This window comes from Bufo gargarizans, chromosome 2, assembly GCF_014858855.1.
Source record: "Bufo gargarizans isolate SCDJY-AF-19 chromosome 2, ASM1485885v1, whole genome shotgun sequence".
NCBI lineage: Eukaryota > Metazoa > Chordata > Amphibia > Anura > Bufonidae > Bufo > Bufo gargarizans.
The window spans coordinates 375,707,068-375,720,619 of record NC_058081.1 but is presented as its reverse complement, the minus strand read 5'-3'; positions in this window follow the sequence as shown (position 1 = coordinate 375,720,619).

The following is a 13,552-nucleotide window of genomic DNA, read 5'->3' as shown; positions in this document are numbered from 1 at the left end:
GCAATTTAGCTAATATAATGCTATAATCTTCTTTGTCTAATAGTTGTAGGTTGAAAAATTCGCAATAAAAAAATCGAATCCGAAAATTCGAATGACGAAAATAAAGTAAAAAAAATCACGAATTTTTGAATTTTCGAATATTCAACGAATATTCTAAAAAATATTTGCAAAATATCGTGAATTCGAATATGACCCCTGCCGCTCATCACTACTGAGTACAGATGCGGAAAAAGCATTTGATAGAATTAGCTGGTCGTTTCTGCTGGTCCCTTTGTACAAGCCACCTTTGCAATGTACGCAAAGGCTTTGACCTCAGTCTTAGTCAATGGCGACCTATCTGACACCTTCCACATTCAGAATGGCACCCGACAGGGATGTCCCCTTTCCCCCCTGCTTTTCGTTTTAGCTCTAGAACCCCCTCTTATCAAACTAAGAACAGACCCAGAAATCTGAGGAATAGTACTGGGAGGTCAGGATCGTAAGTTAGCTGCTTTCATGGACGATATTATGATCATGACTTCCAACCCAAAAAACTCGCTGTACTTGTAATTGTATACTGTGGATATGAACATATTCTTTGATAATAAAAACTTATTGAAAGTAAAAACATCTGGATACTTACAGCTCTCTCTCCAACTTCAAAATCAATAAGCAAAAATCATTAGTGATATGTATCGGGATTCCCTCATCAACACAGCAAAGCTTAAAAAAACATTCTCCATTTATCCCCCGCTCTAACATAATTAGGGATTAAAATAAGCCCCAACACTTCAGAACTATTTGCACTTAACTACGCCCCCCTGCTAAAGTCTATTACATCCAGCATAGATAAACTAGACATTCCTACTATCTCCTGGTTTGGCCTCAAAAACCTCTTTATGTCATTAATATTGCCCCGTCTTACATACCTACAACAGGTTCTGCCCATACCGGTTCCCAAATCCTATTACGACTCCTTGAGAAAACTATTCCGCTCATTCATTTGGAATGGGAAGAAACCAAGATTATCATACAATCTCCTTTCACGTCCCAAACACACAGGAGGAATTGCTCTGCCAGATCCTGAATTATATGGCAGAGCAGTTCTGTTGTCTAGGGTGGTTGACTGGCTTAGACCCTCCAACCCCAAATCGTGGGTTGCAATGGAACAAGAACTTCTGGACAAACCAATTCAATCACTCTACTAGGTAATGGTAGGTTAACCAATATCCCTTCCTCGCCTTACCCAATCATCCAAGCTACTCTTGCCGCATGGAAATGGCTTCAATCCTCCAACTGCTCAATACCCTTCCCGTCCCCTCTCCTCTCGATAAAAGATATCCTGGAAACAGCCCTTCCTGCTGTGATCGAATGCACCCCACGTCACTTGAGGGAATCTACCACCTCTCTCCTCTCATTCTTTGACCCCAAAGGCTCTTTACTCCCAATCAAGAATTTCCCCAAAAAATTTACTTCGCACCACCACCACTTATCCTCCACCTCCTATCTCCACTCCTTCATCTCTCAACAAATATCTAGGAGCGACCTCCTTCGCCCATTAGTATGGTCCGAATCACTCATTGCTAATCCTAGTCCCCCAAGAAAACTTATCTCGCAACTATACAAAAATCTAAACACTCCATCCTTGCTAATTAAACCAGCCTTCATCCGACATTGGGAGAGGGACCTAGGACAGGGATTTTCTATCCTAACAATGCCAGACATACCATTTTTTCCGCATAAATCATCTAGATGTGTCCGCATACAGGAGAACGGATATAAACTTTTAACCAGATGGTATAAAACACCAGATATAACTTTATTGTATTCAGCAACAGCCTCACACAGATGCTGGAAGTGCCTTGACAATAGAGGAACCTTCTTCCATGTATGGTGGGATTGCCCTATCATAAATGTTTGGTGGAAGGAAATCTTTCATATTAGAAAATCAAATATGTCACACTAAGGTGCAGATGTCCCCATGTAAGGCCTTACTCAACCTAGACAATGATGCCACATCACACCCCCTCCCTTTTCTCGTCAGGCAATTGCTAATAGCTGCTAGCCTACTAATACCAAAATATTGGCTATCCACCACACCTCCCCCCATAGAACAATGGAAACTGAAAATTGACCAAATATATCGCTTTGAGGAAATTTCCTCCTGGGAAGCCCGTAATCAAATTGTGGTCTGCAATGCAAGGGCACCGACTGTGAGCCAGCCACATGCGGATTAATCCATTCCACAAAAAGATAGATCAAGTTCTATCTTTTTGCTGTGCAGTGGCACGGAACAGAACCCCAGGAAGCACTCTGTAGTGCTTCCATGGGGTTCCGTTCCGTGCTTCTGTTCCGCACCGCATCTTCGGATTTGCGGACCCATTCAAGTTATGCACATAGCTGGTGCCCCGTGTATTGCGGACGCGCTGTATGTGGGCCGCAATACGGCAATGGCTGTGTGAATAAGCCCTTACTTTGGTGGAACCAACAATCTTAAATGACTCCCTGTGTTTTTAAACAGGATGTTTACCACCAGCTACCATGAGTTTACTCATAGTATGTCTATGAGTTTGCTCATAGACATACTATATATGCATTGTGAGTTTGACTAATGCAATCTGAGCACTTTCGATTTGGCTCAAATTTGTTCATACCCGAAGTGATTTTCAAGAAATTCTCTTATCTTTAGTAATGAACAAAAAAGTTTTGTGTAACACTGGTTAAGGATAGTTAAAGTTATGAAACAGTACATTCCTTTATTGCAGATAAGCTTTTAACTTATGTCACTTAAAGAATAATATATTCAGCTTCTTTCTTAACAGAAATCTTAGTAGAGTCCTCCATAAAACAATATAAAATCCTTTTTATAGTTTTTTTTTTTTTTTTTTTTCAATGTACAGACATGGTGTGCAAGGACACCGCCAAGGGGAAATCTGTCAAAGGTGAGCAATTTCTGTCATACTGCTGTTTGAATTGTTGCTTAAATGTATTTTTTGTTTTGTTTTCACAGATTTATTCTCATCATTTTATATGTGATTGCTTAGTATTCCCTTGGGTCAGTGTTGCACATAGACTGCAGCATCTTTTTTTGTAAATCAAAAGCCGAATTCTCAGCTAGGTTTTTATTAGTATGGGGAAAATGTTGTCTCCCAACCTACACTTTGCAGGTAAATGTTCCAGGCATATGTGATATCGCACTGATTAAGGTGCCAAATGGCCTCTAATCACATTAAAATGAAATGTGACCACTGCTCACCAAAATAGGGACGTAACTGTCACCTTTTTCTTTTCCTCAGTAATAGCAATATCTTTCCAGTAATGTGGCTGTCTATTCATATTTCAGACACATTGAAAAGACTGGTGTTTGACAGATCTCATTACAATATGGATCAGCCTGTCTGGAATTATCCATAACATCAAAATACGTATTCTGTACAAAGGCATATTTCTGTCCAATATTTTCTAGATGTGGATATAACCAATATCAGACAAAAATTACAGCAGATATCCAACTAATCTACCTTATAAATGCATGAGAAAACATTTTTTTTTTCTTTCAGGTTGCCAATAAAGTTGATTGAGCCAATTTTGGCTATTAAACCAGTGAATCACAGTGCAAAGGTGTCCCAATGCCAAGATCTAAATGGCCCACATTATGGTGCTTGTACTCCAAGGAGAAAAAACCTAAAGTTATGTTTTTCAGGGCCTTTGGGAAACTCTGGGACAAGTTTATATGGATAAGAGTCCTGCATAGGTTCTAGACATTCAATTGGAAAGAAGATGGGACTAACCATGGGCAAGGCCTTTTATTCTAAGGGCCCCATAGAAATCTGATTGTCTGTCTCTATGGTATCTATTATTGTTGAGCAAGCACCAAAGTGCTCGTGTAGACACTTTGTGATGCTCGGGTGTTCTACCGAGTACAATGGAAGTCAATGGCAGAACCCCAGGCACCACCTCCTCTGAAGAGGGGAGGGTGTTGGGACTCTAGTTTGGCTTAGGAGTCCCTGCTCTGACTCCATATATAGCTATGTCCATATATGGAGTCAGTGCTTGGGGACACCCCAGTGTATTTAAATCTAATTTAGCCTGTATTTCAGAAATGTTTCTGCCAGGATTTGAACTCACAACCTTCTATATTAGAGGCAAGGCACTTAACCAGTCAGCTATAATAGCTGCATTGACAGTTACTTAAACAATAAAACATAAATATGAGACTTCTACTGTACTATACTTCTACTGAGACCTATACAGTAGAAGTCTCATATTTTATTTTTTATTTTTACTGACTGCCTATGTAGCTATTCAGTGTAGTGGTTAAAGTTCTGGGCTGTAATGCAGAAGCTGTGAGTTCAAATCCTGTCACAAACTTTCAGAAATGGACATAGTTATATATGGCGTCAGAGCGGGGACTCCTAAGCCGTGGACTCACATTGAGGGATTCCCTCACTGTACAGTCATCTTCTGCATAGAAATAGGCTTAAATTAGATTTAAATACACTCACTCGAGCACACGTGGTTTTCGGCCAAGCAAGATCGCTCAACACTAGTATCTATGAGTGACCTTTCTATCCTTGTAATCAAATTATTTTCAACTGGAAGTCTACATTTATTCTACATTCCTTGGTTTACTGTTCCTAATATTGTTTGCTTTTGTTATACCTTCCCCAGACTTAATTATTTGGGTCACCATCTTTTTTTTTAAGCCTAAACCTTAGGACTTTCCATTCTTTTTGACTGCTGCTATACAGCTATAAAACTTAACAGATTAATGAGCAGTAAATTATGCATAGAGATATGGTTCTGACCAGTGACATGTATGTAGCTCAATGTCCAAGTGTAATGCAGATCAATCATTCAACATTAATTCCACAATATGGAAATATACAGCAGGAGAGGGCAGGTCTTTCATAACCATAGAAATTAGAAGAGGATAATATTCAGTGAAATTTTCATCAGGTTAAGCAAACTGCTGCCTTACTAGGGAATGGAATCAATAGAATGTGTCACGTATTAGTAGCCAGTCCTTCTTTGTCTGGTGAAGAAGGCAGTGGGTATCCACACACTTTTCCTTATCTCCCTCCACATCAGTACTGCTGTGTCCTGATGCATTTGGTGCTAGATAGATAAATCACAGAGAATCTCTGAGGTCAGGGATGTGTGCTTTTTGGTCCTGGCAATCTTTAAACATAAATCACCAGCTCCGTGTGTTGCATTGAAGTCTATAAGAAATAGTGAATGCAGAACAAACAGGTATTTTTTCTGTTATAGTGGGTTGTTTTTTTTTACCCCTGAGCTGGGATGTTTTTGTGTTAATGACTTTTTTCAAATAACAGCATACTGTATCATTTTTTAATTTTTTATTATTATAATATTTTTTGTCCTTCATTCATTGCCCGGCAGTTTTCTCCAGGCTCAAACAAAACTGACTTCAAATTTTCCCTTCATGATACATTCCCCCCCTAGATGGTAAATCACACTATGGGGAGAATTTATCATAAGAGGAAAATTTGCAGTCAGTTTTGCTTGAGTCTACATTGGAGTACTTTATACCACATTTATAAAATTTCTCATGTTACTTGATAAATTTGTCTTATCCTTAGACATAACTTTTGTCTAGAGCAGTCACTCCAGTTTTCCTACTTTACCCTCCTCCTAGAGTGAGATAAAAAATAAAAAAAAGTCTCTGTGATAAATCTCATTCACATAGCTAACCACCCACACTTTTCCACCCACATTACAAAACTGGAGTGAGCGGTTTAAAAGTTCCAAAAGTAGCAAAATGTTGCTTAAGCAAGTCCAAAAAAGTGAAACAATTTTGTGCACTCACCCAATTTTTTTTTGCAAGAAAGTGTAAAAAGTCATGAAAGTCCTATTTTTGCAAATTTTGTTATGCCAGAATTCTGGAGTGAAGGTATGATAAATCAGGCCATGTGGGAAAAAAATGCCACACAAATGCCTCCAAATACACTACAAAAACGCTGATAAAAAAAGAATTATTTTAGCCCATAGATACACCACAACCAAAATTATGTGTGATTGAACCCAAATAGAACTTATGGTTGCTCTTATGTCCCAGCCTGGAGGTGAGAGACACAATTTGAAGAGTTTGGGCAAACAGGAATACAGCTATTGGGCTCAATGGACCAATTGAGCAATCTTTCAGTAGGAGAATAAGCTAAAGTACAGTAAGTGGCCAAACTGTAAGCTCTACTTTTCTAAAGCATCAAAATGAGTAAACCTTGCACCAAATATTCATATGTCCATGCAGTTGTTTTATTGCACATCTTAAAGGCTATGTACACCTTTGGGACATTTTTTTAATCATTGCATTGTACTAATTTTGAGCTAAAAATATATATATATTTTTAATTAGTCTTTATTAAAAATATGGCATCCGTTTTTCTGTACAGAGCTGATATGCTCTAGTAGCACCCTTTGGATTTCCTGTCTTTACTATCAGACCAGGAGAAGACAGACTCCTTATCTCTGCTCTCTGACATAATAATCACTCATTATAGCTAAGTTCTTATCTTGTTGATAAGAATGTATCTTAAATAACTGTTTATGACCTCTTAATAGTTTAGAAATAAGGTTTATTAAATCACCTGCACAAAGTGAAAGTGAAAGTACCAGTCACACAACTAGAAAAACTGTTAACCCTTTGTGACAGAACAGCTCAAGATTTTTATTAAAGGCCAATGAAAAAATGTTTTGTAGCCAAAAATGAGTAAACTGCAATCATAAAAAATTGCCTCTGAAGGAGTACATAGCCTTTAAGTTTTATACAATTATTCCTGATAAAAAAAAAACTGTCAGCAAAATGACACTTTTTATGTGTGTAAAGTGTCTAAAAATGCCAGGAGCTAGTAATTGTCTTGTTAACTATGAATGAAAGGGTTATGATGGAGATTTAATGTGTCATATTGTATTAAGGGTGTAACAGAATGAACTGCAGATTGCTCATGTAGGTCGTATGTGGCAGACAGGATTGAAAATTGCTCAGGATGGCCTTAGGCCTCGTTCACATTCCGTGAAGGATCTGTGGTTGGTCCGTGTGTTCGTTTTTGCCATCCGTGTTTCATCCGTAATTCACTGACATTGCTCAGCTGAAAATTAATTTCCAAAGAATCTCCTATTAGTTTTCAGTGAAAAACAGACACAACACGGACACAACAGGGATGTGTGTCAGTGATTTTCACGGACCCATAGATTTCAATGGTTCTTGGTCCGCACACAAAATAAAGTAGTGCATGTCCCTGTGATTTTTTTTTACTGACCCATGGTCAGTAAAAACATACTGAAATGTGGACAGACACATTTAAATCAATGGATATGGATACGGACAGCGCACTTCACTGAAAAACGGAAATGTGAACAAGGCTTTAAATTGGGATTCAACTTGCTTTAACCTTTTAGTCATACAAATATATAGAAAATTAAATTACTAAAATAGTTATGTCAATAATTATTTTATTCCATTTTCTAAACAAAGAACACAAAAAGTCAGCATTTGATGATTTTTTTTAAAGTTCCCAATTGGTAAACATTCAGAACAATACGTGAATAGTACACTTTTTAATATAGTGTATTAGAAGCTCTAAATTACATACCAGTAATTTGCCATATATATTTATGCAAACTGCAAACCACAAAAGTATAATGAGGACACAACTTTTCCTTCTACCAAGCTTTCCTTCAGAGGTAGTACAATCAATTAAAGTAAAAAGGGTTCAAGACAAAATTTGATTTGTCCTATTAAGAGCATTTTGCCTTTCCTTGCTGTCACAGAAAACATTTAATTACAACATTCAGCTTTTTCTTGGAATTTGCTTTCTGTGCCACTTTCTTATCTGGTTACAAAAGGAAGAACACTTCCAAATTGAAATAATTGAATGCCAATGCAATTTTCATTTTTATTTTTAGTGTGAGATAAACTGTATTTAACTTGGAATACTGCATTTATAGTATATTCACATAATGTAACAACTTATAAATCAGACTATGCTACAGTCTACTGTAGAAACTATCCATTGTGGTAAATGATTACCAGGACAAACCCATTCTTTATTAGTGGATATGGATGTCATGGCAGATATATATATATATATATATATATATAAAAATATATAAAAATATATATATATATATATATATATATATATATAAACATCTTCTTAAATACAGTGGATATAAAAAGTCTACACACCCCTGTTAAAATGTCAGGTTTCTATGATGTAAAAAAATGAGACCAAGATAAATCATTTCAGAACTTTTTCCACCTTTAATTTGACCTATAAACTGTACCACTCAATTGAAAAACAAACTGAAATCTTTTAGGTAGAGGGAAGAAAAAATATAAAAATATAATAATATGGTTGCATAAGTCTGCACACCCTTAAACGAATACTTTGTTGAAGCACCTTTTGATTTTATTATAGCACTCAGTCTTTTTGCGTACGAGTCTATCAGCATGAATTTTGACTTGACAAGATTTGCCCACTCTTCTTTGCAAAAACACTCCAAATCTGTCAGATTGCGAGGGCATCTCCTGTGCACAGCCCTCTTAACCACCCCAGGACTGCCGTACGCAGGATTGCGTCCTGGCGACAGCCCTGTTATTCCGAGTGGACGCGCCGGCGCGTCCTCACGCGAGAGGCGAGAGTTCCTGTGAACGCGCGCACACAGGCGCGCGCGTTCACAGGATCGGCCGGTAAGCGAGTGGATCTACAGCCTGCCAGCGGCGATCGTTCGCTGGCAGGCTGTAGATGCTATTTTTTTTAACTCCTAACAGGTATATTAGACACTGTTTTGAAAACAGCGTCTAATATACCTGTTACCTGGTCCTCTGGTGGTCCCTTTTGCTTGGATCGACCAGAAGAGGACACAGGCAGCTCTGTAATAAGTAGCACCAAGCACCACACTACACTACACCCCCCCCCGGTCACTTATTAACCCCTTATTAACCCCTGATCACCCCATATAGACTCCCTGATCACCCCCCTGTCATTGATAACCCCCCTGTCATTGATCACCCCCCTGTAAGGCACCATTCAGACGTCCGTATGTGTTTTACGGATACACGGATCCATGGATCGGATCCGCAAAACACATACGGACGGCTGAATGGAGCCTTACAGGGGGGTGATCAATGACAGGGGGGTGATCACCCCATATACACTCCCTGATCACCCCCTGTCATTGATCACCCCCCTGTCATTGATCACCCCCCTGTAAGGCTCCATTCAGACGTCCGTATGTGTTTTACGGATCCTCACATCCATATATCGGATCCGCAAAATACATACGGACGTCTGAATGGAGCCTTACGGGGGGTGATCAGGGAGTCTATATGGGATGATCACCCCCCTGTAAGGCTCCATTCAGACATCCGTATTTGTTTTACGGATCCACGCATCCATGGATCGGATCCACAAAACACATACGGACGTCTGAATGGAGCCTTACAGGGGGGTGATCAATGACAGGGGGGTGATCACCCCATATACACTCCCTGATCACTTCCCTGTCATTGATCACATCCCTGTAAGGCTCCATTCAGACGTCCGTATGTGTTTTGCAGGATCCGATCCATATTCGTGCAATTGTTTTTGGCCTATCTGGGCTTGTCTATTTTTTGTATCCTTTTTTGTGCCATTTATTCTAACCTTATTATCATTAAATGTTAAGTTTTATTCCCTTTGATCCCCAATAAGGGATCAGTCCATTTACCTGCAGTATAAATACCCCACATGTGACCCCATTTTGGAAAGAAAACACCCCAAGGTATTCCGTGATGGGCATATTGACTCCATGAAAGATTGAAATTTTTGTCCCAAGTTAGCAGAAAGGGAGACTTTGTGAAAAAAACAACAAAAAAATCAATTTACGCTAACTTGTGCCCCCCAAAAAAATCTATGAACTCGCCATGCCCCTCATTGAATACCTTAGGGTGTCTTCTTTCCAAAATGGGGTCACATGTGGGGTATTTATACTGCCCTGGCATTTTAGGGGCCCTAAAGCGTGAGAAGAAGTCTGGAATCCAAATGTCTAAAAATGCCCTCCTAAAAGGAATTTGGGCCCCTTTGTGCTTCTAGGCTGCAAAAAATTGTCACACATGTGGTATCGCTGTACTCAGGAGAAGTTGGGCAATGTGTTTTGGGGTGTCATTTTACATATACCCATGCTGGGTGAGATAAATATCTTGGTCAAATGCCAACTTTGCATAAAAAAATGGAAAAAGTTGTCTTTTGCCGAGATATTTCTCTCACCCAGCATGGGTATATGTAAAATGACACCCCAAAACACATTGCCCTACTTCTTCTGAGTACGGCAATACCAGATGTGCGCCACTTTTTTGCAGCCTAGGTGGGCAAATGGGACCACATTCCAAAGAGCACCTTTTGGATTTCACAGGGCATTTTTTACAGATTTTGATTTCAAACTACTTCTCACGCATTAGGGCCCCTAAAATGCCAGGGCAGTATAACTACCCCACAAGTGACCCCATTTTGGAAAGAAGACACCCCAAGGTATTCCGTGAGGGGCGTGGCGAGTTCCTAGAATTTTTTATTTTTTGTCACAAGTTAGCGGAAAATTATGATTTTTTATTTATTTTTTCTTACAAAGTCTCATATTCCACTAACTTGTGACAAAAAATAAAAACTTCCATGAACTCACTTTGCCCATCACAAAATACCTTGGGGTGTGTTCTTTCCAAAATAGGGTCACTTATGGGGTAGTTATACTGCCCTGGCATTTTAGGGGCCCAAATGCGTGCAAAGTAGTTTGAAATCAAAATATGTAAAAAATGGCCTGTGAAATCCGAAAGGTGCTCTTTGGAATGTGGGCCCCTTTGCCCACCTAGGCTGCAAAAAAGTGTCACACATCTGGTATTGCCGTACTCAGAAGAAGTAGGGCAATGTGTTTTGGGGTGTCGTTTTACATATACCCATGCTGGGTGAGATAAATATCTCGGCAAAAGACAACTTTTCCCATTTTTTTATACAAAGTTGGCATTTGACCGAGATATTTATCTCACCCAGCATGGGTATATGTAAAATGACACCCCAAAACACATTCCCAAACTTCTCCTGAGTAATAAATTTAGAGAAAAATTTATATATAGATGTCGTTTTTTTATATATAGATGTAGTAATTTTTTGCAATAATTTAGATAAATTTTGATTAATAACAAAAAGTTAAAGTGTCAGCCGCAATGAAATACCACCAAATGAAAGCTCTATTAGTGAGAAGAAAAGGAGGTAAAATTCACTTGGGTGGTAAGTTGCATGACCGAGCAATAAACGATGAAAGTAGTGTAGTGCAGAATTGTAAAAAGTGGTCTGGTCATTAATGGTGTTTAAGCTAGGGGGGCTGAAGTGGTTAAGATCACCCCACAAATTTTCAATCTGATTCAGGTCTGGGATCTGGCTGGCCCATTCCAAAACTTTAATCTATTTCTGGTGAAGCCATTCCTTTGTTGATTTTGATGTATGCTTTAGGTCGTTGTCATGCTGAAAGATGAAGTTCCTCCTCATGTTCAGCTGTCTAGCAGAAGCCTGAAGGTTTTGTGCCAATATTGACTGGTATTTGAAACTGTTCATAATTCCATCTAGCTTAACTAAGGCCTCAGTTCCAACTGAAGAAAAGCAGTCCAAAAGCATGATGCTGCCACCACCATGCTTTACTGTGGGTATGGTGTTCTTTTGGTGATGTGCCGTGTTGTTTTTGCACCAAACATATCTTTTGGAATCATGGCCAAAAAGTTCAACCTTGGTTTCATCAGATTATAACACCTTTTCCTTCATGCTTTTGGGTGACTTCAGATGTGTTTTTGCAAAATGTAGCCGGGCTTGGATGTTTTTCTTCGTAAGAAAAGGCTTTTGTATTGCCACTCTACCCCACTCTACTTGCCACTCTACTGGATTTTAGGAAGAAGAAACTAAATGAACACCATCCCATTAGCATTAATGGTGGAAACGTGGAGATAGTTCAAAGTTTTAGATTCTTGGGAGTTCATATTAGTCAGGACCTGTCATGGATAAAAAAAAAAACACAACAGAAATTACCTAAAAAGGCCTTCAGAGGCTTTATTTTGTGAGGAGTCTGAAGAAAGCACAACTCCCAAAACAGGTGCTAGTCAATTTTTACAGGTGCAGCATAGAATCTGTTATCACATACTGCATTACAGTGTGGTACTCCGGCTGCTCTTCTGAGGACAAGAAGACCCTCAAGCGCATCATCAGAATGGCTGGCAGAATCACTGGAACTCAGTTACCATCACTGGATGACATCTTCACTACTCGCTGCAGCAACAGGGCAAAAATTATCTGCGGGGATCCAACTCACCCCGGCCACAGCCTTTTCATTCCCCTACCCTCTGGTAGGCGTCTTAGAGCCCTACATGCCCGTACCACTAGGCTGAAGAACAGCTTTTACCCAAAACAATCAGTCTCCTAAATGCTCGGAGATTATTACCCCTTCCTAGGATAGAAACTATCACAGACTGAAAGTGACTGCTGCATTCATGAACCCATGATGATCTCTTGTCTGCAGTGGTGTTTGAATTAGTGGGTATATATACTCATAAGCACTTCCTACTTTGCTCTTGCTATATATATGCTGTGAACTGTGAATAGTAATGCTTTCTAGTGCAATGTTTTGTTTTTTTCTAGTGTAATGCTTTAGTTTAAATGTCAGTTCTTGTTCCTCTGTCCATGGCATCTAGGATTGCTCCAAACAACATTTTATTGTATTGTACATTGTATTACAATGTATTGTACAGTGACAATAAAGGCATCTTATCTTATCATAGCCCAAACATATGAAGAATATGAGAGATTGTTGTCACATGTACCACAATGCCAGTACTTGCCAGATATTCCTGCAGCTCCTTTAATGTTGCTGTAGGCTTCTTGGTAGCCTCCCAGACCAGTTTTCTTCTCATCTTTTAATCAATTTTGGTCCAGTTCTTGGTAATGTCACTGTTGTATCATATTTTCTCCACTTGATGTCTTCACTGTCTTCTCCTGACTGTGATACCTTTTAACAATGAGAACCCTTTAATGTTTTGGAAGCTCTCTGTGGACCATGGCTTTTGCTGAGGGATGTGACTAAGAAAATGGTAAGACCAACTAGAGCAGCTGAACTTTATTTGGGGTTAAACATAGGCACCTTAAATGATGGCAGGTGTATGCTGACTCCTATTTAACATGATTTTGAATGTGATGGCTTAATTGTGAACACAGCTAAATCCCCAGTTATAAGGGTGTGCACACTTATGCAACCACATTATTTTATTTTTTGTTTTCTTCCCTCCACCTAAAAGATTTCAATTGGGTGGTACAGTTTATAGGTCACATTAAAGGTGGAAAAATTCTGAAATGATTTATCTTTGTCTCATTTTTTTACATCACAGAGACCTGCCATTTTAACAGGGGTGTGTAGACTTTTTATATCCACTGCATATTGGCCCTGAATGGCCAAGTGGGATATATATATATATATATATATATATATATATATATATATATATATATATATGTATATATATTGGGAAATATTCTCTAGA